We start from the raw sequence: 24,589 nt of genomic DNA, 5'->3' as shown, positions 1-24,589 counted from the left end.
AAGCACTAACTACTCATCATAAAGCATTTTATAATAACAATAAGGTCATGTATAAATGTTTTGCATCGGCTTATAACACTGTATAATTGCAGTTAGATGCAACAGGTAGGAAGAAAGCCCCTACTCCCAGGCGAACAAGAAGTGTGATCCTGTGATGTACCTAGTTAGAATTATAACTGGCTCATCAACTGCTTTCATTGAGACAAACCCATTACAAACTACTCAACCAAGCAATGCCTTTGAACAAAGAGAGAGAGTTACACTTGATGTGGGGGACGCAGCCCAACTTCCCTGGGTGGAGAGGAGGGAGAGAGTCCAGGTGAGTAACAAACATTACTAACTTTCCACATGGTTCCATAGTGGTGTGGGGTTCATCTAAGTTAATCAAGAGGTTCTCAACAAGCAGCAGGTTCTGCCTTGAGCCCCAACCCCGTCCCAAAGCACACACTGGCAGTCAGGCTCACAGTTTCCTTGCGCAACAGTTCCAGCTGCAGACAGAGCAGAGAGGAGACCCTCACCAATCTCTGGTTAACCTGAGGACAAGACCTCTTCTGCCAGACACCTCTTGACCTTTGACACTTCTGAAGATCGATCGGGTCCGAAACTCAGCACACGCGTCACACTCCTAGTCACGATGCACATACTAAACTTTCAGCCCTCTGGCTCTAAGTGTTTATGAAATATTAAAGAAAAGCGGTTTTCCCTCCATTTTTGGAGAGGGTGAATCCCATTTCTCTTTTCTACCCCTACCCCTTAGCCCTACCCCTTGTCCCTTGCCCCTTGAAACGGAGTGCCAAGGGGTAGGGCCGAAAGTCAACCCCTCCGAATTGGGACACCCCTTCGACAATCGCGCACGTCATCAGTAGTCGCCGCTGCCTCTTACGTAGGCAGATGCGACAAGCTAATGCTACCGTCACATTCGATTTGTGTATGACATTCCTGCATGTTGTATCCTACAACGCTGTCAATGTAACTGAATACCAGCAGCGAGGTTGCCAAAGTTATTATTGATAACGTTATCACTGCAGATTATCAGGCTGCCCACAGAGCACCGCTAGTGGCATTCAGCCTGGCAACGGTAACCACGTAACTGAAGCCTTGACTACTATCGATTTTTTTCGGGGGGTTTTTTTACGAGGAAAATGACCACTACACATTGAAACGTTAAAATAGACAATAAAGTGGTTTTCGTACATTTTAAAACTTCGTTCATGGAGAAAATACCGGTCTTGCGAGGCATTTTGAGAAATCTGTCGTACCCCTCCGTTTGGAGTGTGCCTCGGAAAAAGCTCCGTTTGGAGGGGTACATAGCCCTACCACTTCCCCCTACCCCTCTGTCATAATGGGAATTGGGACACCCCTACCCCTCCACGTGAACGCGCAAAACGGAGGGGTAGGGCCAAGGGGGAGGGCCAAGGGGTGAAATGGGATTCAGCCTAAGTGTTTATGAGATATTAAAGAAAAAGCGGTTTTCCCTCCATTTTTGCCAACTGTAGCCAACGACTTTCTTGCTAAATCTGGCGACTTTCCAAATCTTCTTAGCGACTTTTTCTGGTGTTTTGGAGACTGACATAAAAACCTCTGTCACTCTGCAGTTACTGTTCTCAACATGCAGCAGGTTCTGCCTTGAGCCCCTCCCCCGCTCCACAGCACACGCAGGCAGTCCCAGCTGCAGACAGGGCAGAGAGGAGACCCACACCAGTCCATGGTTTTAACCTCAGGATAAGGCCTCTCCTGCCAGACACACCATGACCCCCTGACTTTTGACACTTCTGAAGGTCGATCGGGTCCGAAACTCAGCACACGCGTCACACTCCTAGTCACAATGCACATACTAAACTTTCAGCCCTCTGGCTCAAAGCGTTTGTGAAATATTAAAGAAAAGCGGTTTTCCCTCCATTTTTGGAGATTTGTGACTTATGGGGACCTGTTCAGTCCCCTGTCATCCTAGAGACCCCAGATTCAGCACAGAGGATGCCATTGGGCTCCTATACAAGACTACAAGAAATAAACCCCTCAGGTCATTTAGTTTTCTTAACTGGATGTCTCACAAAGTCAAATTTAAGAGGGTGTCAGGTGTATACACTCTAACAGCCTCTTCCACTTCTGGCCAGTTTGAAGCAAATGCTTTTCTAATGGTCATGGAACTCTGATTTTTTTATATGTCGTTCAGTGGCCTGGAATGAGCAGAAAGGTGTCAGTTTGGTGCTGCTCTGACCTGTACTTTATGATGGGCGGGCCTTCAAGTTATCGCCTTTTGGAAATTTCAAGTACTTGCCATTTGCACAAAAATGGACCAAATGACTTGAAACGTGGTGTGTGAATTTCATTTTGGACATAGATTTATGACCTTGAGTCTCAAGCCGGTAGACCTTTTGGAAAGCTAAGTAGCTTTACAGTGGTCATATTGCAACGGGACCAAAGAATCCACGCATGAAACCCTTTGTTATGCATCATATTAAAGAGTGGTCAGGGTTAGGGTGAGGTCAAGGGTTAAACGGTTAACCTCAGGATAAGGCCTCTCCTGCCAGACACACCATGACCCCCTGACTTTTGACACTTCTGAAGGTCGATCGGGTCCGAAACTCAGCACACGCGTCACACTCCTAGTCACGATGCACATACTAAACTTTCAGCCCTCTGGCTCTAAGTGTTTATGAAATATTAAAGAAAAGCGGTTTTCCCTCCATTTTTGGAGATTTGTGACTTATGGGGACCTGTTCAGTCCCCTGTCATCCTAGAGACCCCACACAGTGTTGCCAACTGTAGCCAACGACTTTCTTGCTAAATCTGGCGACTTTCCAAATCTTCTTAGCGACTTTTTCTGGTGTTTTGGAGACTGACATAAAAACCTCTGTCACTCTGCAGTTACTGTTCTCAACATGCAGCAGGTTCTGCCTTGAGCCCCTCCCCCGCTCCACAGCACACGCAGGCAGTCCCAGCTGCAGACAGGGCAGAGAGGAGACCCACACCAGTCCATGGTTTTAACCTCAGGATAAGGCCTCTCCTGCCAGACACACCATGACCCCCTGACTTTTGACACTTCTGAAGGTCGATCGGGTCCGAAACTCAGCACACGCGTCACACTCCTAGTCATGATGCACATACTAAACTTTCAGCCCTCTGGCTCTAAGTGTTTATGAGATATTAAAGAAAAAGCGGTTTTCCCTCCATTTTTGCCAACTGTAGCCAACGACTTTCTTGCTAAATCTGGCGACTTTCCAAATCCTCTTAGCGACTTTTTCTGGTGTTTTGGAGACTGACATAAAAACCTCTGTCACTCTGCAGTTACTGTTCTCAACATGCAGCAGGTTCTGCCTTGAGCCCCTCCCCCGCTCCACAGCACACGCAGGCAGTCAGACTCAGTTGCCTCACGCGGCAGTCCCAGCTGCAGACAGGGCAGAGAGGAGACCCACACCAGTCCATGGTTTTAACCTCAGGATAAGGCCTCTCCTGCCAGACACACCATGACCCCCTGACTTTTGACACTTCTGAAGATCGATCGGGTCCGAAACTCAGCACACGTGTCACACTCCTAGTCACAATGCACATACTAAACTTTCAGCCCTCTGGCTCTAAGTGTTAATGAAATATTAAAGAAAAGCGGTTTTCCCTCCATTTTTGGAGATTTGTGACTTATGGGGACCTGTTCAGTCCCCTGTCATCCTAGAGACCCCACACAGTGTTGCCAACTGTAGCCAACGACTTTCTTGCTAAATCTGGCGACTTTCCAAATCTTCTTAGCGACTTTTTCTGGTGTTTTGGAGACTGACATAAAAACCTCTGTCACTCTGCAGTTACTGTTCTCAACATGCAGCAGGTTCTGCCTTGAGCCCCTCCCCCGCTCCACAGCTTACACAGGTAGTCAGACTCACAGCTGCCTCAAGCAGCAGTCCCAGCTGCAGACAGAGCAGAGAGGAGACCCACACCACCCCACGGTTGATGTCAGGATTAGGCCTCTCCTGCCCCCTGAACCCCAGACCTTTAACACTTCTGAAGGTCACTCAGGTTTGAAACTCAGCACACGCGTCACACTCCTGGTCACAATGCACATACTACATTTTCAGCCTTCTGGCTCTAAGTGTTGAAATATTAAAGAAAAGTTTTTCTGCACCATTTTTTATCATGACAGCACAATATCATGATTGCATAGTGTTTAGGCTACACTCAACGCAACTGGGAAGCTGCGCCATGCTGTTGAACAGAGCTGAGCAAATGAGTGACAGACATGCAAATGATCCATGTCAGGACCTATGTGGCAGGCATTTATGCATGGTAAATGTATAATCCCATTAATACATGACATCAATTTGAGTGCAACATCATAATTTGTAAAACAAGGGAAAGGCAAGCCAAGGCAAGGCAATCTTTGCCTTGCCCCGTTTATCGCGGGGTTACATTCTAAAAATAACCCGCAATAAGCAAAATCCGCGAAGTAGTCCGCTTTAGTGCCTCACAGCAACAAGGTTGCCAGTTCAATTCCCGGGTCGGGCCTTTCTGTGTGAAGTTTGCATGTTCTTCCCGTGCAGGCGTGGGTTTTCTCCTGGCACTCCGGCTTCCTCCCACAGACCAAAAACATGCTCATTAGATTAATTGGTGACTCTAAAATTGCCCTCAGGTGTGAGTGTGAGTTGTTTGTGCCCTGCAATCTGCTGGCGACCGGTCCAGGGTGTACCACGCCTCTCGCCCATTGATGGCTGGGATAGGCTCCAGCACCCCTGCAACCCCGAAAGGGATAGGCGGTATAGAAAATGGATGGATGGATGGATGTATATATACATATATATATATATATTAAGGCTGTAAAACCCCTCACCATACAGTTTATACACTTTTCTCAGACAGGCATTAACATTTTCTCACATTTCTCTCTTGTTTAAACACGCTCCAAGTTCAAACCTTCTTAAGAAAAATAATTACAATATTATAAAATGAAACCTAAGATCAGGAGACACGGCACGGAGGAGATTGATTGACATTGGTCTACAGTCCCTTAGCCAATCAGGACGCAGATCACAACTCATGGGTTCTCCCTTAGTCAATCAGGACGCAGATCACAATGCGCATTCATGCGCTGTTAAAAAAAAAAAAAAAAAAAGCATGTAAAATTGCACTAAAGAAATCCGCGAAACAGCGAGGCCATGAAAGATGAATCGCGTTATAGCGAGGGATCACTGTATAGCCCGTCTTTTTTTTTTTAAACAAACAGTTTTTCTCGGCAGCAGGTGCGTTTTCTTCAGCCAATGACAGCGTTGCAGGGTCAGTGGGGACACGTCACATCTGAACTGCTGCTTGCGGGTATATAACTACACAGCTTGAAGAATAAAGGTGGAGGCTGTCTGAGGAGCAAATAACGTTATAGACCTACTAGGCTCTCCACTAAATCCGGAGATGTTTACGGACGGGAGGAGTTAATATGTTTGTTTCTTTTTTTTACTTTTTGGATCCAACAACATGTACGCTACATAGCAGCTACCCGCTAGCATGTTGCTACTGGAGGAAAAAACACAAACTGGGCCACCGCGCCAACTTATCTGGGCAGTAGGAGTTCTCTCGGAGCTGTTTACGGGCGAAAGGCGTTTATTTTTTGAATTTGTTGGATCGACAACCTAATGTCAGCCGGAGCTAACCTGGAGTCACAGACCCTCAGCTCAGGAGTCACACTCAGCTGCTGCTGAAATGCCGGTGGCGGTGAGTTAACCATAAAATTATGCAGTGTGTAGGTATTTATACATGTAAATAATAATGTCGCTGTCATATTTATACCTTTAGATGACGTTGTTTTGAGTGCGGATGGAGCAGCTAAATTGATAGTCCTGACCGATCTGAATTCCATTCAGTGAACAAGTATTATTAAAGGTGTTTTGCTTGTAGACATGCTGACTGCTCAGACAAAGTATTAATTCAGACTTTTTACGAATCGGCATCATGATGTATGTACAGTAACTTAGCCTTTGCGTGTACAGTATGTCTGCTCTCCTATGCCATCACTTGTGGGGACGATAAGGCATAAGCCCACTCTTGTCGTGGGGCCCATTGACTTGTGGGTGTGTATGTGTTTGTAACATGGAGAAAAAGAGATACGGTTGTGGCAGTAACCATATGCGTTACTACTACCTTTATTCATTAAGGTCGGGCCTTTTAAACTACAGTATTTCACCATCAATGAGAAATCAATGCTTACGTGTGTGCTGTATGAACAAGGAAGAGGCAAAATCAAGTTTAGAAACTTTAATTTCTGTTTCACCAATAAAAGAAAGCTCTCTCCCAGCTCAGTCCGCTTCTCTGTAAGCCTGCAAGAGACAGAAAAGACGATATAAGCACATAACTTAAAGAAACAATCAAGTCACTTCATCGCCGTCTTTTTTTTTTTTTTTTTTAGAATTATAATTAGCTTTTAGCCAGATTGAAGGCTTTGGGTCTGTTACTACGCTTAATTTAAGGTTAAGACGGTTAAATAACGGCAGCTGTTTGTTTCGGAGAGTGTCCTGATTACCCAGCTATTAACAAAACTGCGCGTATGAGGTCTACAGATTCGAAACTAACGTTAGCAACAGAGTCGGTCTATCTTGGTCTGTGTCACAGCTAATGAATGTAAACAACACCCATGACCCCACGCTACTCGTGACGTCATCGTGCTCTTACTGAAGCGACAAGAGACCCCGTACGTTTTTAATATATAATTTGTATTTATGATTATCTTTGATACATATGTTTTTCTATATTATTTGTCCAGTTTAATTTCTTTTTAAATGTGCTGTTGTCTGTCCATGTGTACCTGGTTAGTTTGTACATTTGTATTCTTCAATTTAAAAAAATGACAGAGACCTCTAGTAACACAAATTGGTACTGTGCACTGCAGTGTATCAAGCAATTCTGTCCCCTTGCTTGAGATTATGATCTGATTAAAATGGGAAAAATATAATGAAAAGTGTCCCTGTTACTGAGAAAGCAAGTCCAAGTTGAAACCAACAGTATTTAAAGCATGTGTCAGATGCACAGAATTCATTTTAGAGGAAAATGACAACAGGCTGAGTACACACGTGGAGAAAAACCACAAATTGATGCCACAGTAGGACAGCAAAGTAACCAATGGCCCTGGACTGTTGAGTTTTGTTAAATTTTACTGGAGTGTGCCATCGCTGAAAGTGACAAACTGACACCTGATGCTCTCTCCCTCTCACTCTCTGTGTGTGGCTTACACAGTCTCACTTCATGAGGTGAATGGTTGTACAGATGTTGCTAACAGCTGTATTTGAGGATATTTTGCAGATGGACCAAACTCTGCACCATGGCAATGATATAAATACATAGAAAAGTTGCTCCTTTCCTGCTGTGTGTCTCTTGCTACAGTTATTAATAATTGCTTTTTGCTGTTGTGAATATCAGAATATACTCCATGCACCTTCTTAACTACTGCTCCCTTCTCATTGACTTCCTTTATGTTTGGCTTCTATATGGGTGCTGTAAAGTAAAATGCTTCTTACTTGAGTCACAGATATAAAAATGTGTTAGCATGCCAGGGTGCTTTTTTCTGTTGTGTTGTGTATAGAAGAACATTTAAAGAACTAAATGGTTGGCTCTGTTCTAAGTACTAGTACTAATAACAATGATAATAATGATAGCAGCAGCAGCAGCACCAGCATTATCTGTACATAAATCAACTTCTACTGGCATGAATTAAAAAAAAATGGATGTTTTGGTCCTCAGTTTGGCACAAATCACATACTTTGGCTGACAAAGTACTTTCACCGAAAACCAATTGAGGAACCCTGCCCTGGATTTTCATGTTCAAATAATCTTAATACTGTGATTTATATTAGCTAAACTAGCTAATGTTAATGCTATCGAGATGTGTAAGATAGCTGTTAGGGACCTGTGCTGGTAACTTGCACCGAGTTGTGCCACTCACCAGAAACATTTATATGTCACAGAATAAACGAAATACCTATTTTCTGGAAATTTATCTCGTAGCTTACCTGAAACCCACTGTGACGAAACGTCCTGCTTCGGCGGTGAAATGAACTGATGTCTCGCCTACTGTGGCTACTTCCGTATGTGGCCAGGTATGGGGCTGACCCAAAGCCGACGTAAAAAAAAATACATTTGACGAGCTGAGACAAATTTGAAGATATTTGCCCATGTGGCTGATGCTTGTCAGACATTATAAATTAAGGGCTGATGTGTTGTTCTTAGGCCAACATCAGCCATGCTATGTGGGCATGTTGACCCTAGAAGGTTGCCGTTCGTCAGTGTGAGTTTGTTAAGGCGTACTGGGTGCTGTCACATGTTAAATGGCTGTGAAGGGACTGTCATGGGGTGAGCACCTGGGTTCTTGAAACCACAGCCTGTAGCGGCCAAGCATGTCACTCGAATAGGTGGCGAAATTTCATGACCAGCTTAATTGTGGCACAGTTCGATTTTGTTTCAATGAGAAATCAATGCTTACGTGTGTGCTGTATGAACAAGGAAGAGGCAAAATCAAGTTTAGAAACTTTAATTTCTGTTTCACCAATAAAAGAAAGCTCTCTCCCAGCTCAGTCCGCTTCTCTGTAAGCCTGCAAGAGACAGAAAAGACGATATAAGCACATAACTTAAAGAAACAATCAAGTCACTTCATCGCCGTCTTTTTTTTTTTTTTTTTTAGAATTATAATTAGCTTTTAGCCAGATTGAAGGCTTTGGGTCTGTTACTACGCTTAATTTAAGGTTAAGACGGTTAAATAACGGCAGCTGTTTGTTTCGGAGAGTGTCCTGATTACCCAGCTATTAACAAAACTGCGCGTATGAGGTCTACAGATTCGAAACTAACGTTAGCAACAGAGTCGGTCTATCTTGGTCTGTGTCACAGCTAATGAATGTAAACAACACCCATGACCCCACGCTACTCGTGACGTCATCGTGCTCTTACTGAAGCGACAAGAGACCCCGTACGTTTTTAATATATAATTTGTATTTATGATTATCTTTGATACATATGTTTTTCTATATTATTTGTCCAGTTTAATTTCTTTTTAAATGTGCTGTTGTCTGTCCATGTGTACCTGGTTAGTTTGTACATTTGTATTCTTCAATTTAAAAAAATGACAGAGACCTCTAGTAACACAAATTGGTACTGTGCACTGCAGTGTATCAAGCAATTCTGTCCCCTTGCTTGAGATTATGATCTGATTAAAATGGGAAAAATATAATGAAAAGTGTCCCTGTTACTGAGAAAGCAAGTCCAAGTTGAAACCAACAGTATTTAAAGCATGTGTCAGATGCACAGAATTCATTTTAGAGGAAAATGACAACAGGCTGAGTACACACGTGGAGAAAAACCACAAATTGATGCCACAGTAGGACAGCAAAGTAACCAATGGCCCTGGACTGTTGAGTTTTGTTAAATTTTACTGGAGTGTGCCATCGCTGAAAGTGACAAACTGACACCTGATGCTCTCTCCCTCTCACTCTCTGTGTGTGGCTTACACAGTCTCACTTCATGAGGTGAATGGTTGTACAGATGTTGCTAACAGCTGTATTTGAGGATATTTTGCAGATGGACCAAACTCTGCACCATGGCAATGATATAAATACATAGAAAAGTTGCTCCTTTCCTGCTGTGTGTCTCTTGCTACAGTTATTAATAATTGCTTTTTGCTGTTGTGAATATCAGAATATACTCCATGCACCTTCTTAACTACTGCTCCCTTCTCATTGACTTCCTTTATGTTTGGCTTCTATATGGGTGCTGTAAAGTAAAATGCTTCTTACTTGAGTCACAGATATAAAAATGTGTTAGCATGCCAGGGTGCTTTTTTCTGTTGTGTTGTGTATAGAAGAACATTTAAAGAACTAAATGGTTGGCTCTGTTCTAAGTACTAGTACTAATAACAATGATAATAATGATAGCAGCAGCAGCAGCACCAGCATTATCTGTACATAAATCAACTTCTACTGGCATGAATTAAAAAAAAATGGATGTTTTGGTCCTCAGTTTGGCACAAATCACATACTTTGGCTGACAAAGTACTTTCACCGAAAACCAATTGAGGAACCCTGCCCTGGATTTTCATGTTCAAATAATCTTAATACTGTGATTTATATTAGCTAAACTAGCTAATGTTAATGCTATCGAGATGTGTAAGATAGCTGTTAGGGACCTGTGCTGGTAACTTGCACCGAGTTGTGCCACTCACCAGAAACATTTATATGTCACAGAATAAACGAAATACCTATTTTCTGGAAATTTATCTCGTAGCTTACCTGAAACCCACTGTGACGAAACGTCCTGCTTCGGCGGTGAAATGAACTGATGTCTCGCCTACTGTGGCTACTTCCGTATGTGGCCAGGTATGGGGCTGACCCAAAGCCGACGTAAAAAAAAATACATTTGACGAGCTGAGACAAATTTGAAGATATTTGCCCATGTGGCTGATGCTTGTCAGACATTATAAATTAAGGGCTGATGTGTTGTTCTTAGGCCAACATCAGCCATGCTATGTGGGCATGTTGACCCTAGAAGGTTGCCGTTCGTCAGTGTGAGTTTGTTAAGGCGTACTGGGTGCTGTCACATGTTAAATGGCTGTGAAGGGACTGTCATGGGGTGAGCACCTGGGTTCTTGAAACCACAGCCTGTAGCGGCCAAGCATGTCACTCGAATAGGTGGCGAAATTTCATGACCAGCTTAATTGTGGCACAGTTCGATTTTGTTTCAATGAGAAATCAATGCTTACGTGTGTGCTGTATGAACAAGGAAGAGGCAAAATCAAGTTTAGAAACTTTAATTTCTGTTTCACCAATAAAAGAAAGCTCTCTCCCAGCTCAGTCCGCTTCTCTGTAAGCCTGCAAGAGACAGAAAAGACGATATAAGCACATAACTTAAAGAAACAATCAAGTCACTTCATCGCCGTCTTTTTTTTTTTTTTTTTTAGAATTATAATTAGCTTTTAGCCAGATTGAAGGCTTTGGGTCTGTTACTACGCTTAATTTAAGGTTAAGACGGTTAAATAACGGCAGCTGTTTGTTTCGGAGAGTGTCCTGATTACCCAGCTATTAACAAAACTGCGCGTATGAGGTCTACAGATTCGAAACTAACGTTAGCAACAGAGTCGGTCTATCTTGGTCTGTGTCACAGCTAATGAATGTAAACAACACCCATGACCCCACGCTACTCGTGACGTCATCGTGCTCTTACTGAAGCGACAAGAGACCCCGTACGTTTTTAATATATAATTTGTATTTATGATTATCTTTGATACATATGTTTTTCTATATTATTTGTCCAGTTTAATTTCTTTTTAAATGTGCTGTTGTCTGTCCATGTGTACCTGGTTAGTTTGTACATTTGTATTCTTCAATTTAAAAAAATGACAGAGACCTCTAGTAACACAAATTGGTACTGTGCACTGCAGTGTATCAAGCAATTCTGTCCCCTTGCTTGAGATTATGATCTGATTAAAATGGGAAAAATATAATGAAAAGTGTCCCTGTTACTGAGAAAGCAAGTCCAAGTTGAAACCAACAGTATTTAAAGCATGTGTCAGATGCACAGAATTCATTTTAGAGGAAAATGACAACAGGCTGAGTACACACGTGGAGAAAAACCACAAATTGATGCCACAGTAGGACAGCAAAGTAACCAATGGCCCTGGACTGTTGAGTTTTGTTAAATTTTACTGGAGTGTGCCATCGCTGAAAGTGACAAACTGACACCTGATGCTCTCTCCCTCTCACTCTCTGTGTGTGGCTTACACAGTCTCACTTCATGAGGTGAATGGTTGTACAGATGTTGCTAACAGCTGTATTTGAGGATATTTTGCAGATGGACCAAACTCTGCACCATGGCAATGATATAAATACATAGAAAAGTTGCTCCTTTCCTGCTGTGTGTCTCTTGCTACAGTTATTAATAATTGCTTTTTGCTGTTGTGAATATCAGAATATACTCCATGCACCTTCTTAACTACTGCTCCCTTCTCATTGACTTCCTTTATGTTTGGCTTCTATATGGGTGCTGTAAAGTAAAATGCTTCTTACTTGAGTCACAGATATAAAAATGTGTTAGCATGCCAGGGTGCTTTTTTCTGTTGTGTTGTGTATAGAAGAACATTTAAAGAACTAAATGGTTGGCTCTGTTCTAAGTACTAGTACTAATAACAATGATAATAATGATAGCAGCAGCAGCAGCACCAGCATTATCTGTACATAAATCAACTTCTACTGGCATGAATTAAAAAAAAATGGATGTTTTGGTCCTCAGTTTGGCACAAATCACATACTTTGGCTGACAAAGTACTTTCACCGAAAACCAATTGAGGAACCCTGCCCTGGATTTTCATGTTCAAATAATCTTAATACTGTGATTTATATTAGCTAAACTAGCTAATGTTAATGCTATCGAGATGTGTAAGATAGCTGTTAGGGACCTGTGCTGGTAACTTGCACCGAGTTGTGCCACTCACCAGAAACATTTATATGTCACAGAATAAACGAAATACCTATTTTCTGGAAATTTATCTCGTAGCTTACCTGAAACCCACTGTGACGAAACGTCCTGCTTCGGCGGTGAAATGAACTGATGTCTCGCCTACTGTGGCTACTTCCGTATGTGGCCAGGTATGGGGCTGACCCAAAGCCGACGTAAAAAAAAATACATTTGACGAGCTGAGACAAATTTGAAGATATTTGCCCATGTGGCTGATGCTTGTCAGACATTATAAATTAAGGGCTGATGTGTTGTTCTTAGGCCAACATCAGCCATGCTATGTGGGCATGTTGACCCTAGAAGGTTGCCGTTCGTCAGTGTGAGTTTGTTAAGGCGTACTGGGTGCTGTCACATGTTAAATGGCTGTGAAGGGACTGTCATGGGGTGAGCACCTGGGTTCTTGAAACCACAGCCTGTAGCGGCCAAGCATGTCACTCGAATAGGTGGCGAAATTTCATGACCAGCTTAATTGTGGCACAGTTCGATTTTGTTTCAATGAGAAATCAATGCTTACGTGTGTGCTGTATGAACAAGGAAGAGGCAAAATCAAGTTTAGAAACTTTAATTTCTGTTTCACCAATAAAAGAAAGCTCTCTCCCAGCTCAGTCCGCTTCTCTGTAAGCCTGCAAGAGACAGAAAAGACGATATAAGCACATAACTTAAAGAAACAATCAAGTCACTTCATCGCCGTCTTTTTTTTTTTTTTTTTTAGAATTATAATTAGCTTTTAGCCAGATTGAAGGCTTTGGGTCTGTTACTACGCTTAATTTAAGGTTAAGACGGTTAAATAACGGCAGCTGTTTGTTTCGGAGAGTGTCCTGATTACCCAGCTATTAACAAAACTGCGCGTATGAGGTCTACAGATTCGAAACTAACGTTAGCAACAGAGTCGGTCTATCTTGGTCTGTGTCACAGCTAATGAATGTAAACAACACCCATGACCCCACGCTACTCGTGACGTCATCGTGCTCTTACTGAAGCGACAAGAGACCCCGTACGTTTTTAATATATAATTTGTATTTATGATTATCTTTGATACATATGTTTTTCTATATTATTTGTCCAGTTTAATTTCTTTTTAAATGTGCTGTTGTCTGTCCATGTGTACCTGGTTAGTTTGTACATTTGTATTCTTCAATTTAAAAAAATGACAGAGACCTCTAGTAACACAAATTGGTACTGTGCACTGCAGTGTATCAAGCAATTCTGTCCCCTTGCTTGAGATTATGATCTGATTAAAATGGGAAAAATATAATGAAAAGTGTCCCTGTTACTGAGAAAGCAAGTCCAAGTTGAAACCAACAGTATTTAAAGCATGTGTCAGATGCACAGAATTCATTTTAGAGGAAAATGACAACAGGCTGAGTACACACGTGGAGAAAAACCACAAATTGATGCCACAGTAGGACAGCAAAGTAACCAATGGCCCTGGACTGTTGAGTTTTGTTAAATTTTACTGGAGTGTGCCATCGCTGAAAGTGACAAACTGACACCTGATGCTCTCTCCCTCTCACTCTCTGTGTGTGGCTTACACAGTCTCACTTCATGAGGTGAATGGTTGTACAGATGTTGCTAACAGCTGTATTTGAGGATATTTTGCAGATGGACCAAACTCTGCACCATGGCAATGATATAAATACATAGAAAAGTTGCTCCTTTCCTGCTGTGTGTCTCTTGCTACAGTTATTAATAATTGCTTTTTGCTGTTGTGAATATCAGAATATACTCCATGCAACTTCTTAACTACTGCTCCCTTCTCATTGACTTCCTTTATGTTTGGCTTCTATATGGGTGCTGTAAAGTAAAATGCTTCTTACTTGAGTCACAGATATAAAAATGTGTTAGCATGCCAGGGTGCTTTTTTCTGTTGTGTTGTGTATAGAAGAACATTTAAAGAACTAAATGGTTGGCTCTGTTCTAAGTACTAGTACTAATAACAATGATAATAATGATAGCAGCAGCAGCAGCACCAGCATTATCTGTACATAAATCAACTTCTACTGGCATGAATTAAAAAAAAATGGATGTTTTGGTCCTCAGTTTGGCACAAATCACATACTTTGGCTGACAAAGTACTTTCACCGAAAACCAATTGAGGAACCCTGCCCTGGATTTTCATGTTCAAATAATCTTAATACTGTGATTTATATTAGCTAAACTAGCTAATGTTAATGCTATCGAGATGTGTAAGATAGCTGTTAGGGACCTGTGCTGGTAACTTGCACCGAGTTGTGCCACTCACCAGAAACATTTATATGTCACAGAATAAACGAAATACCTATTTTCTGGAAATTTATCTCGTAGCTTACCTGAAACCCACTGTGACGAAACGTCCTGCTTCGGCGGTGAAATGAACTGATGTCTCGCCTACTGTGGCTACTTCCGTATGTGGCCAGGTATGGGGCTGACCCAAAGCCGACGTAAAAAAAAATACATTTGACGAGCTGAGACAAATTTGAAGATATTTGCCCATGTGGCTGATGCTTGTCAGACATTATAAATTAAGGGCTGATGTGTTGTTCTTAGGCCAACATCAGCCATGCTATGTGGGCATGTTGACCCTAGAAGGTTGCCGTTCGTCAGTGTGAGTTTGTTAAGGCGTACTGGGTGCTGTCACATGTTAAATGGCTGTGAAGGGACTGTCATGGGGTGAGCACCTGGGTTCTTGAAACCACAGCCTGTAGCGGCCAAGCATGTCACTCGAATAGGTGGCGAAATTTCATGACCAGCTTAATTGTGGCACAGTTCGATTTTGTTTCCATCTGATTTCATTTTGCTATGGCTGGCTCTGTGCTGTGGTGGAATTGAGTCAGTATTATTTAAAGTGTGTGTTGTTCCTTCTTCATCTTGTTCAGACATTTACAACCAGGCTTTAAAATCACACATCAAACATGTGTTTATCTCCATAAATAGGACTTGGATCTCATGTCAATTTGGGATTTTTGCAGACATGAAACAGATCATCAGGCTGTCTTTTTTTGCTTTTCCTGCATATTAATTTTGGTGTGATTTTGCCTGTAACTTTTGCCAAGGTAACTTGCTTCCTTAACTTGCTTTTTTTCTATCCTCAGTAAGAATTACACCACTATCTTAAAACTTAATTCTTAAGTATCATTCTGCACTAGCCCAAAAATCTAATGATTATTAATTGGAGGTATTAATAGCATAGTGTCCACAAGTGATAGTTAGAGAAGTGTATAACAATATGGGTCCAATAAGTGACATAGAGAAGTGTGTAAAATGGGTGCAACAAGTGACAGAATTAGAGAGGTGTGTAACAATATGGGTCCAATAAGTGACATAGAGAAGTGTGTAAAATGGGTGCAACAAGTGACAGAATTAGAGAGGTGTGTAACACGGGCTCAAAAGTGACATTGTAAGAGAAGTGTGTAAAATGGGTCTAACAAGTGACAAAGCATGAGAGTGGTCCCCAGTGGTGACCACCCTGACTCCTGTGATTTTTTAAATTTGTAATTCTGCTCATTTAAACAAACTTTTGTAATATCTGACTGTTGCTGATTATTGGTGATTTTTTCCAGAGCTGTACAAGCCCTGGAAAGGGTGGTCCCCGCAGATGATAGTCCTGAGCAATGGTCTCTCAAGTTATGGCGCGGGAGTATGTGTGTGTGTGTGTGTGTGTGTGTGTGTGTGTGTGTGTGTGTGTGTGTGTGTGTTCTATACAGTTACATGCAGTTTATTGTGTGATACCACGTTTCATGTTTGATTACATCTGTGTCTTTTTGTTTGTTTATTTGTTTTGTGTTTTGGTGAATGTTTGAACAAGTATGTCATGTGTAGATTGTCTTATGACAAAATAAATCCAAAATAAGACTGTGGGAAGTCACTATGGCCGATTGTTGTTCTCCAAGAAATGGTAACTTGTCATTTTTACATTTCTGTTTGTGAACAGATTAAACAACATACAACTTGTTAGCTTTAAAATTTTGATAGGCAGATGTTTGTTCTTTGGGCGCTTTGTACTGAACATGCAGGTGTGGCAGCGGTGTTGCTCTTCTCATCCAACTCTGGGAAGGAAGTGTATTTCCCTCACATAGAAACCCAAAATGCTGCTTGAGAGCTGCAGCAATCTTACCTCATTATGTTCACAGTGGAATTTCACAGTTTGCAGGTCTTAAAATACTAGCCGAGCTAAGCACCGTATGAGGCTACACCGCAAGTTTTTCTTCACATACTTTTTGTGTGTGAAAAATGACAAAATGACAGACTTCGTATGACAGACAGCTACATATAGTATGTTAGAGAAATGGCTGTATGAAGTTATACTAAATGCTTGGTGCTGTTTGATTCAAAGCATTTCAATTTCTACAAGAAATCTACTTTGTCTACTTTCTACTTTGTCTACCATTTAAAGAATGATAAATATGTGAAATCACAGTCTGCAGCACATTTTGTGTTTCCAGCTCAGACAGAAAAAAATCTGTGGGGCTTTTTTTAACATACTAAATATAGTCATTAATGGAAAACTCAACACCCCAGTCTCCTAGCCTTTGCCCCACCCCGTTTCTAGCCTTCTGTGGTTGACTGTGGCTTAAGCAAATCTGCTCTGACTCTGAAAACATGTTTGGAATGTGAAGGAATCCATAATGTCCGCTGCATGCCTGGAAATTGTGTGGCTGTCTCATAATGCGGTTCTCAGCTCTGATAGCAGACTGAGCTCTGGTGAGGAGAAAAAACAAAACTGCCAAATCCCTCCCGCAGTCCTTCAACTATCTACTCTCTTCAGGCATCCAATATGTCACTGAATGCTGGAAGTAAATTGCTGCAGGTGCTACAGGTGGATACAGTGATGCAGACAACAGTGGCAAGAGCTGTGGACATTATAGATATGCAACCTGTATGACTAACATGGAGAAATAAGGTTGAAAATCCTCAAACTGCTCCTTTAAACCCACCATGAGTGCTCAGAATTAGTCTCACCAATTTCTCTGACTATCATGAAAATATTCTCTGATACTCATCGAAACCGTTCTCCGTTAAGTAATTTGCATTTTAATCTTTTGCGAGGAATCTGCAGTATAAGATCAAAGTCCCTCTTTAACTCATTAGTAGATAAGATGGAAAATAAAATTCCCAACTCTCCCGTACGTAGCTTTCTGTCATAGCTGCTACAGTGTTAGCATGCGGTGAAAAAGGCAACACGAAAATAATTGCTCAGTTTAATTTCTTAATGTGTAATAAGTTAGGATAACGATTTTTCAAGCAGTTTCCAACATCTCTCTCTTCCCCACTAACCATATATTCCTCCTCCAGTGAAATATCTGATTCAGAAGCACACAGAAAGTGTATTTTTATTGAATTAATGCTGCATGTCTTGAGCTCCGTCTCTACACAGTTGCCACAGAGCTGTCAACTGACTGTGGCTCAAAATAGCAACTGGGCTGTTTCCCCAACTGTCAGCTATCAGCTCAACAGGTCTGACAATGAAAATTATTGAGCACTCTGAAATTAAAAGCGAATGAGATAAACCAAGATGTCACATACTCCTCTCAAATGACCATTAATTAATATACAATAAGAAATGCACATACACAGGATGGAAACAATATAGAGCAACAACACCAACAAAAAAGCAACGTAAAAGCTGTCAAGAACACAATAACCCAGTGTCTTTTGCATAGAGAGCCCATAATTCAGGTCCATTCGCAATTTGCCGTGCTGCCTTTTTGTCCCAGCCTCAGTCCGAGTGAGTGTGTCCAATACCAGTATTTTGTCTTGAGGCTTTCCAGGTCAAATAAAAGTCCCTCTGACAATAAATGAACTCTCTCTACTGAATCCATGGGTGGCTTATCATTATCTTTAAGCACAGAGCCGATCCTCTCGTGTAATAATACATTAAAGATCTCTTTGTACCACAGAGAAGCTGTTGATCCATTTTCGCAAAATACATGTTCTTGCCAGAAGCAGCAATTAATCCAGGAATTCACATTTCACAGAGGAAAGTGGGAGATAAGATAAGATAAGATAGAACTTTATTAATCCCAAAGGAAATTCTTCTGCCAGAGATTGCTGAACAATTACGGAACCATGAGAATAAAAGCTGAGTAATAAATATAAAGTGTAAAAGGAGTAAAAGATAACATCAGTGTCAAATAGAATAACAATAAAGTAAGCTAATTTCAGTGAATAAGTAGACTGAAATAACACAAAACCCCTCTCCCATTTTCACTGGATGTTGTACAAATGGACTGTAGACCTTAGAGTAGATCAGACTGTTGCTGAAATTGCAGAAAAAACCTTCCTGACATAGATCTTCAATTACCTTAATGCCCTAGCTCTCCACATGTTAAATACTGAGATGCCCCAGCTGAAGTGGCCATTCATAGAGAAAGGCATCAACACGGAGACTCCCCAGGACCTTTACAGAGCTGTAAATCATAATGTTGGCTTTAATGTCTTGAGTGGTGTTGCGGTTTTTATTCAGAGAGAGGCGAGTAAGCCCATGAAGACTCTACACAGAAAGCTTCGTAAAGATCCGAATGAAGCCAGTCCATATTAAATGAACATGGCAGGCCGAGACTCCCCACGCCAGTTGGCATTTGACACTTTTGACGTTTGTGTCCCTCTGCTCATGTCGTAGAGACCTTGTCCAGCTCAGGCTCCCTCTCTATAAATCACCAGAAAGAAAATCTCTGTGCTCAGCAGTCACTGTCATGTACTCTGTGAGTGTTGGTGTTCAATCATCACTCGTAGCACACGACAGAAAACTCCCCAGTGCATTACTGAAACCTCTCCAGGGCAGAAATATTCCAATTCTCTTGTACGTTATAGACTTCCCTTCTGTCTTTTCCCAGTACAGAGTAGCTTGGATTAATCAATAATACGCTGCTTCAGTAACCTTTAGTAACTATTATGACACTGGCAGTTGGTTTCAGTTGAACATTCTGTTGCTAGTACGAAAAGTCCTCACTAGAGCCAGTGTTGGTTTGGCAGCCCAGGGCTACCATAGGAACATGGTGGTGCAATATGGCGGATTCCATGGAGGAGGACCCACTGTCTCTGTAGATATAAAGAGCTCATTCACAAGGTAACAAACACTCAACAGGTTCATTTTCAGGTGATCATATACTAATGAAAACATAATTAGGAATGTTATGTTCCATTTCTGCCAGTCGATCCCTGTAGATGGTGGTGCTAAATGGTGGTGGCACGGTGGAAACACTGTCGCCTCACGGCTAGAAGGTCCCGGTTCGATTCCCGCTGGGGGCGTGTCCTCCCTGCTGCTCGAGGAAAAGGGGCCTTTCTGTGTGGAGTTTGCATGTTCTCCCCGTGTTTACCTGGGTTATTCTCCATAAAAATACCCCCACTAAAAACATGCAAGAAGATCACCACCTGACCAAAGGTGACGGAAAGGAACTGGGTCCCCGGGCGCCGCTGTCAGCTGGCAGCTCACCGCTCGTGGTCTGCTGCGGAGGAACGACCTTCCAGGATGGGTCAAATGCGGAGAAATAATTTCAAGCATGGCATGTGCATGCATCCTCTCTGTCCTTTGGTCTACAAACTAATTTTTACTCGTACTTCATGCTCTGGTGTAACTATTATTGGTACAGTATTTGGGCTATGTTCCCTTTTTTGTAGTCCCATCATTGAATCCGGAGATGATGTTAGCTTGCTGCAGAAGTGTGAGGGCTGAATTATTTACTTCAGCTGGTGAGAAATTGCTACATAGATGATCATATTTAATGAGAAATGTAATCAATTTGACATGCTTTAATGCAAACTGATTAAGAATGTATATAGTTTTTTTTTTTATCATAAAATCACAGTAATCCTGTACTTGTATACTTGTTGCTCCTAACCTTTGCCCGCATGAGGAAAAAAAAGAATATTATGAGAGTAACAGATGATGGACCGTTCAGTAAGGATGCAAGAGTGCATTTGCTTTTGTTACCTTGGAAACCACATGGCTAGTCATAAGGTCAGTCTTAGTTTGTCTCCTGATGTCAGTGTGACTCACTGTACCTCACGCTATATTTGCACAGGTGACAAAGAATAACGCTGTTGTTTTTAATTGAAGTATCCGGTGTGTGCAGCTTTTTGCAGGTTGGTATGGATGGATATATTAATACTCACAGAAACAGACGTCTAAAGGTGTTATGGAGGTGTGCTTGTGCAGCAAGTCTGAGCTGACACATTCACAAATTGGCATTGACCAGCTCTTCCTTGGGTTGAAATTGGCCATTATAATAGATTTTTCTATCTACACCTTTTAGTTGAAGGTTTTACGCAAGTAAAGCGAATGTGGACTAAGCACTGACGTCAGAGCTCTGTAGTTGAACTGTGGGCGAAATGCATATACAGTAATACTTTCTGGCTGAGAGGTGAGAGCTTTGACTGCTGTATACTGAGGCAAATAGCAGCCTGTGGGTCAAATCTGGCTGTATATGTAGCCCTTGACAAATGTGTATACCTGACCAAGACCAAGACATTAACATTGAATTTTTTTACTCTCATCAAGGCAGAGTAGTGTAATGTTGTTACTAGTGCTGCAAAACCTCACAGTAAGGACTTTTGGGTGGATGGATGGGTCAGTACAACATCTAACTTTGACAGAGGAGACCACTGTTTTCTTTCTTTTTACAGTCAACAATGGTTTTCTTTATCCATGCTGGGCGGTATGATGGTATATACCGCAAGACAATAACATTTGCAGTGTTTTGTCAAAAATCATTTCTACCTCAGGAGCAATGTCTGAAGTCGTATTTACACACATGTCATTGACTGTATGTGCTGCTCCCACTGCTACACATGGAGCGAGTGGCTATATCGACAGCATTGCAGTGTAGCTGCCTCATCCTCTTTTCTGCTTGCCTGTGTATGACTTTCCTCTCTTTCGTTGACATTGCGAAAACGTCCAAATATATGTAGTATTGATATCAACACACAAACAGTCATTGTTATGGATGAATCCTCCTCCACCTCCTGCGCCCTCTACCCAGCTCCCACTCCTCACCTAAACCACATAGAATATTTCCAGTAAGTGAGAGCATGTCTGACGTGCACAAAACTCTGAACAATGTCCAGCAGACATTCATGTTGGGGCAGGCAGCACATTGTAGCGATCCAGCTGCCTCTCAAGCTCTCGTGATTTGGGCAGCAGGACTGCCTCCCACGTTCCACTGTGATTGGAGAGTGACAGTTGGTGGCGATGAAACACCTTATTGCAGCTGTGTTGTTCTCATTTGGAACCTTAAAGCTTCCATTTCAAAATAAAGTTAGTTTTATTGTTTTAAGTCATTTGTTGTTGATTTGTGTTGTTTCCTGCAAGTTTTTGTTTGTATGAAAGTTCCAAATGAAAAGAAAATAATCAAATTTTAAATTAGCTTTATGCAACAGTACTACACCGTGATTTATATATACCACTAACCATGATATAAAATGACATACTGTGATCAAAGATTTTGGCCATGATCTTTCCTTAACCTGTCCCTAACCTTAGAGTAGTTCCTCTGCTAAAAAAGACCACAATGTGATAAATCCTAACCTTAACCAAGTAGTTTTTGTGCCTACATCTAGGAGCAGGTGGTCCTGTGTCAATGTATGTAGACTTTTATAGTGTGATTATAGTAAATTTTCTTAAAATCTAGTAACTCTAAATGTGTAAAATACGCAGGCAGTGTTGTTTTTTTTACTAATCAGTCCTACTAATTTACATGTAAAATTGCCAACTATGGCCTAATATAACCGGAGATATTAGAAGGATAAGCTATAAAAGGTATGGAACAGAGTGTCTTACATCATGCCATTTTCTTCCAAACCAAACACAAGCATTTATGACAATCACGGCAATGACTGTCAGAGCAGAAAAGTGCTGCTTCATGCTCTGTGTTGACACATCTGGACACACCCCAGTGGCCATGACATCTGCAACAGTTTTTTAAAGGGACATTTTCAAGTCTGTAGCTTGGGGTCACTACCATCTGGAGAGTTGTTTGGAGCCAGGAAAGTACATTCAAGTGGCAGGTGGCCTGAGTAATCAGCCATCACCATGATCAATGTGATAGGCAAGGCAATCAAGGGGACACTGCCCCCTAATCAAACTCCACTGTGAATCCTTTTAAAGTGTCTTAATTTAACACTGATTTTCAACACCAAGACACGCATTAGAGGAGTTGACATTATCTACTGAGACCCTAAACTCAAGTAAAAAAAGTTAATTGAATTTGTATTTCCAAAGAGATGCTGAGGGTTTTCCTCTTGACTACCATCCAGTCAGTTTTTTGGAATCGCCGTGTCACCATTAGATAAATTGCATCTTACAGCTCTTAGGCACTGGCATCACAATTGAGTTATGATGGTTGCTTCTTGGGAAAGTCCTCCCATGGATCTAATTTAAGAAATATAGTTAAAAAATATGTAACATCATTTAAAGGAGTAGTTGGACCAACATTGTGTTCTACCACCCACAAGCTCAGATGTAGGTGTACCCACTAAGGTCGCAGGCGAAGGCAGGGCTGTGAAAGCTGGCTCTGGACACATGAGTGTCACCTCTCTGGTGGAGAAGGAGGTGGAGCTAATGATGGAGAAGCACATGGATATAGTTGGACTCAGCGCTTCACACCAGTACTGTGTCTCGTCTCCTTTTTACAAGTTGATCCGATTCAGGGTTAGAAGGCGTGAGGCAGACATGGCGATACTTATGTGCCCTCTGAGTGCCACTGAATTTTAGGGTTGGGCGATTGGACAAATATTTCGGTGATTGGCTGAGTTTGTTGCTGACAGACTCATTCAGCCAACTAACCCAGCAGCACAAAGAGGCCAGCAATGGCAGAGAGGCAGCGGGGAAAAAACAGCGTGTAGAGTCAGAATCAAATTTAACTTCAACCAATAATATTAATAGAACCTGACAGTATAAAAAAACACAAAAGACAGCCGTATGGTGTTGGCATGTGTGCCTTTCTGTCGGTGTGTCTCTATCCTCTACTGTGTGTATTATTTCGTGTAGTTAGCAATCCACTTTACTGCCTCAAACTCTCTCATCTTACTTTGAGGCTGGGTAAGCAAACCGTTCTCCTCAGAACTGTATTAGGATTCACTGTAAAGACTCACATCAACAATATCTTCCCTCCTGTTTGAAATGAAAGTCACACTCCCTTGCACAGACAGTCCAGTCTTGACTGATATCAGAGCCGAGTCGATGAAAAACTTTCCAGAGATACTGACCCGTTCTGTTTGCTCCAAAACCAATTTGTCCTCAAAACTGTGGAGTTTCTGTTTTAGTAGACTTAAATCCACACTTAGCATTTCACAACACAGATATTTAATGAAAATACCTTAACGTAAATCACCAGACATTTGCACCAAAAGCAAAGTGGGATTTAGAAAATGAATAATTGAATAGCTACAGTGTGATGGAATGGGCTGTAAAGTGATGAGCATGGTCCTTATTTTTATTCAGGTTCAAGTGAGTTCACTCATGAACTGTTATTTTACTCAAACCCTCTGAGTCATGAATGAAAGTAAAGGATTGTGATCATCCGTGTAGCGAGTCGTCCTCACAGGAGCTGATGGGATCTTATCTATCGTAGCTTCCAGACTGCAGCTCAGATAGCAGCTCTCCTGGCAGTGCCCTCAGGTAACTGCTGCAACAGAGTGTATGCTCTCACAGACAGAATGCTGCTGCAACATTAGCATGACTACATGACTGTGATGGTTGAGGGTGGTGGCTGTGATGAGAGGAAGGGTGAGTAAATGAGGAAGGAAGATGGTGGTGAAGATAATGTGCGGAAACAATAAGGGCTCTATTTCTGGTGCATGGTGGAGTAACTGGGTCAGTCAAGTGGGATGTTTTTGTCAGTTATTTCCTTTGCTTGTGCAGGTTTGGTATATTGGTGACTTGCTGAATTTGGGGAAGAGCAGCAGCAATGTGCAGGTCGGTTGTCAGAATTTTAGAAATTCTGCAAAAAAAGTTTTGAAAAAAACAAAACAAATAGACAGGAGGAACATTTACAGCAACCATCAACTCTTTAAATATGCATATTGGTATGTAAATGTTGTGCTAAGATATTGTAGACTTGGAAAAAAAGTCCTATCTGTCCAAAAATGCCTATCCTAAAGTAATACTATCATACAAACACACGTAGAAATTAAAATTTGCAGAAACGCC

General features: G+C 41.7%; 1 protein-coding gene across 1 annotated transcript in view; it reads left to right on the top strand.

Moving 5' to 3' along the window:
• anxa5b (annexin A5b) overlaps positions 1-24,589 on the top strand; it is a 397,957-nt gene that overhangs the window by 73,893 nt on the left and 299,475 nt on the right. The gene's annotated exons all lie outside the window — the stretch shown is intronic.

The sequence above is a fragment of the Chaetodon trifascialis genome, chromosome 2, assembly GCF_039877785.1.
Source record: "Chaetodon trifascialis isolate fChaTrf1 chromosome 2, fChaTrf1.hap1, whole genome shotgun sequence".
Classification (NCBI taxonomy): Eukaryota; Metazoa; Chordata; class Actinopteri; order Chaetodontiformes; family Chaetodontidae; genus Chaetodon; species Chaetodon trifascialis.
Note: the sequence above shows the minus strand (reverse complement) of the source record. Positions and strands in the feature narration are given on the sequence as shown.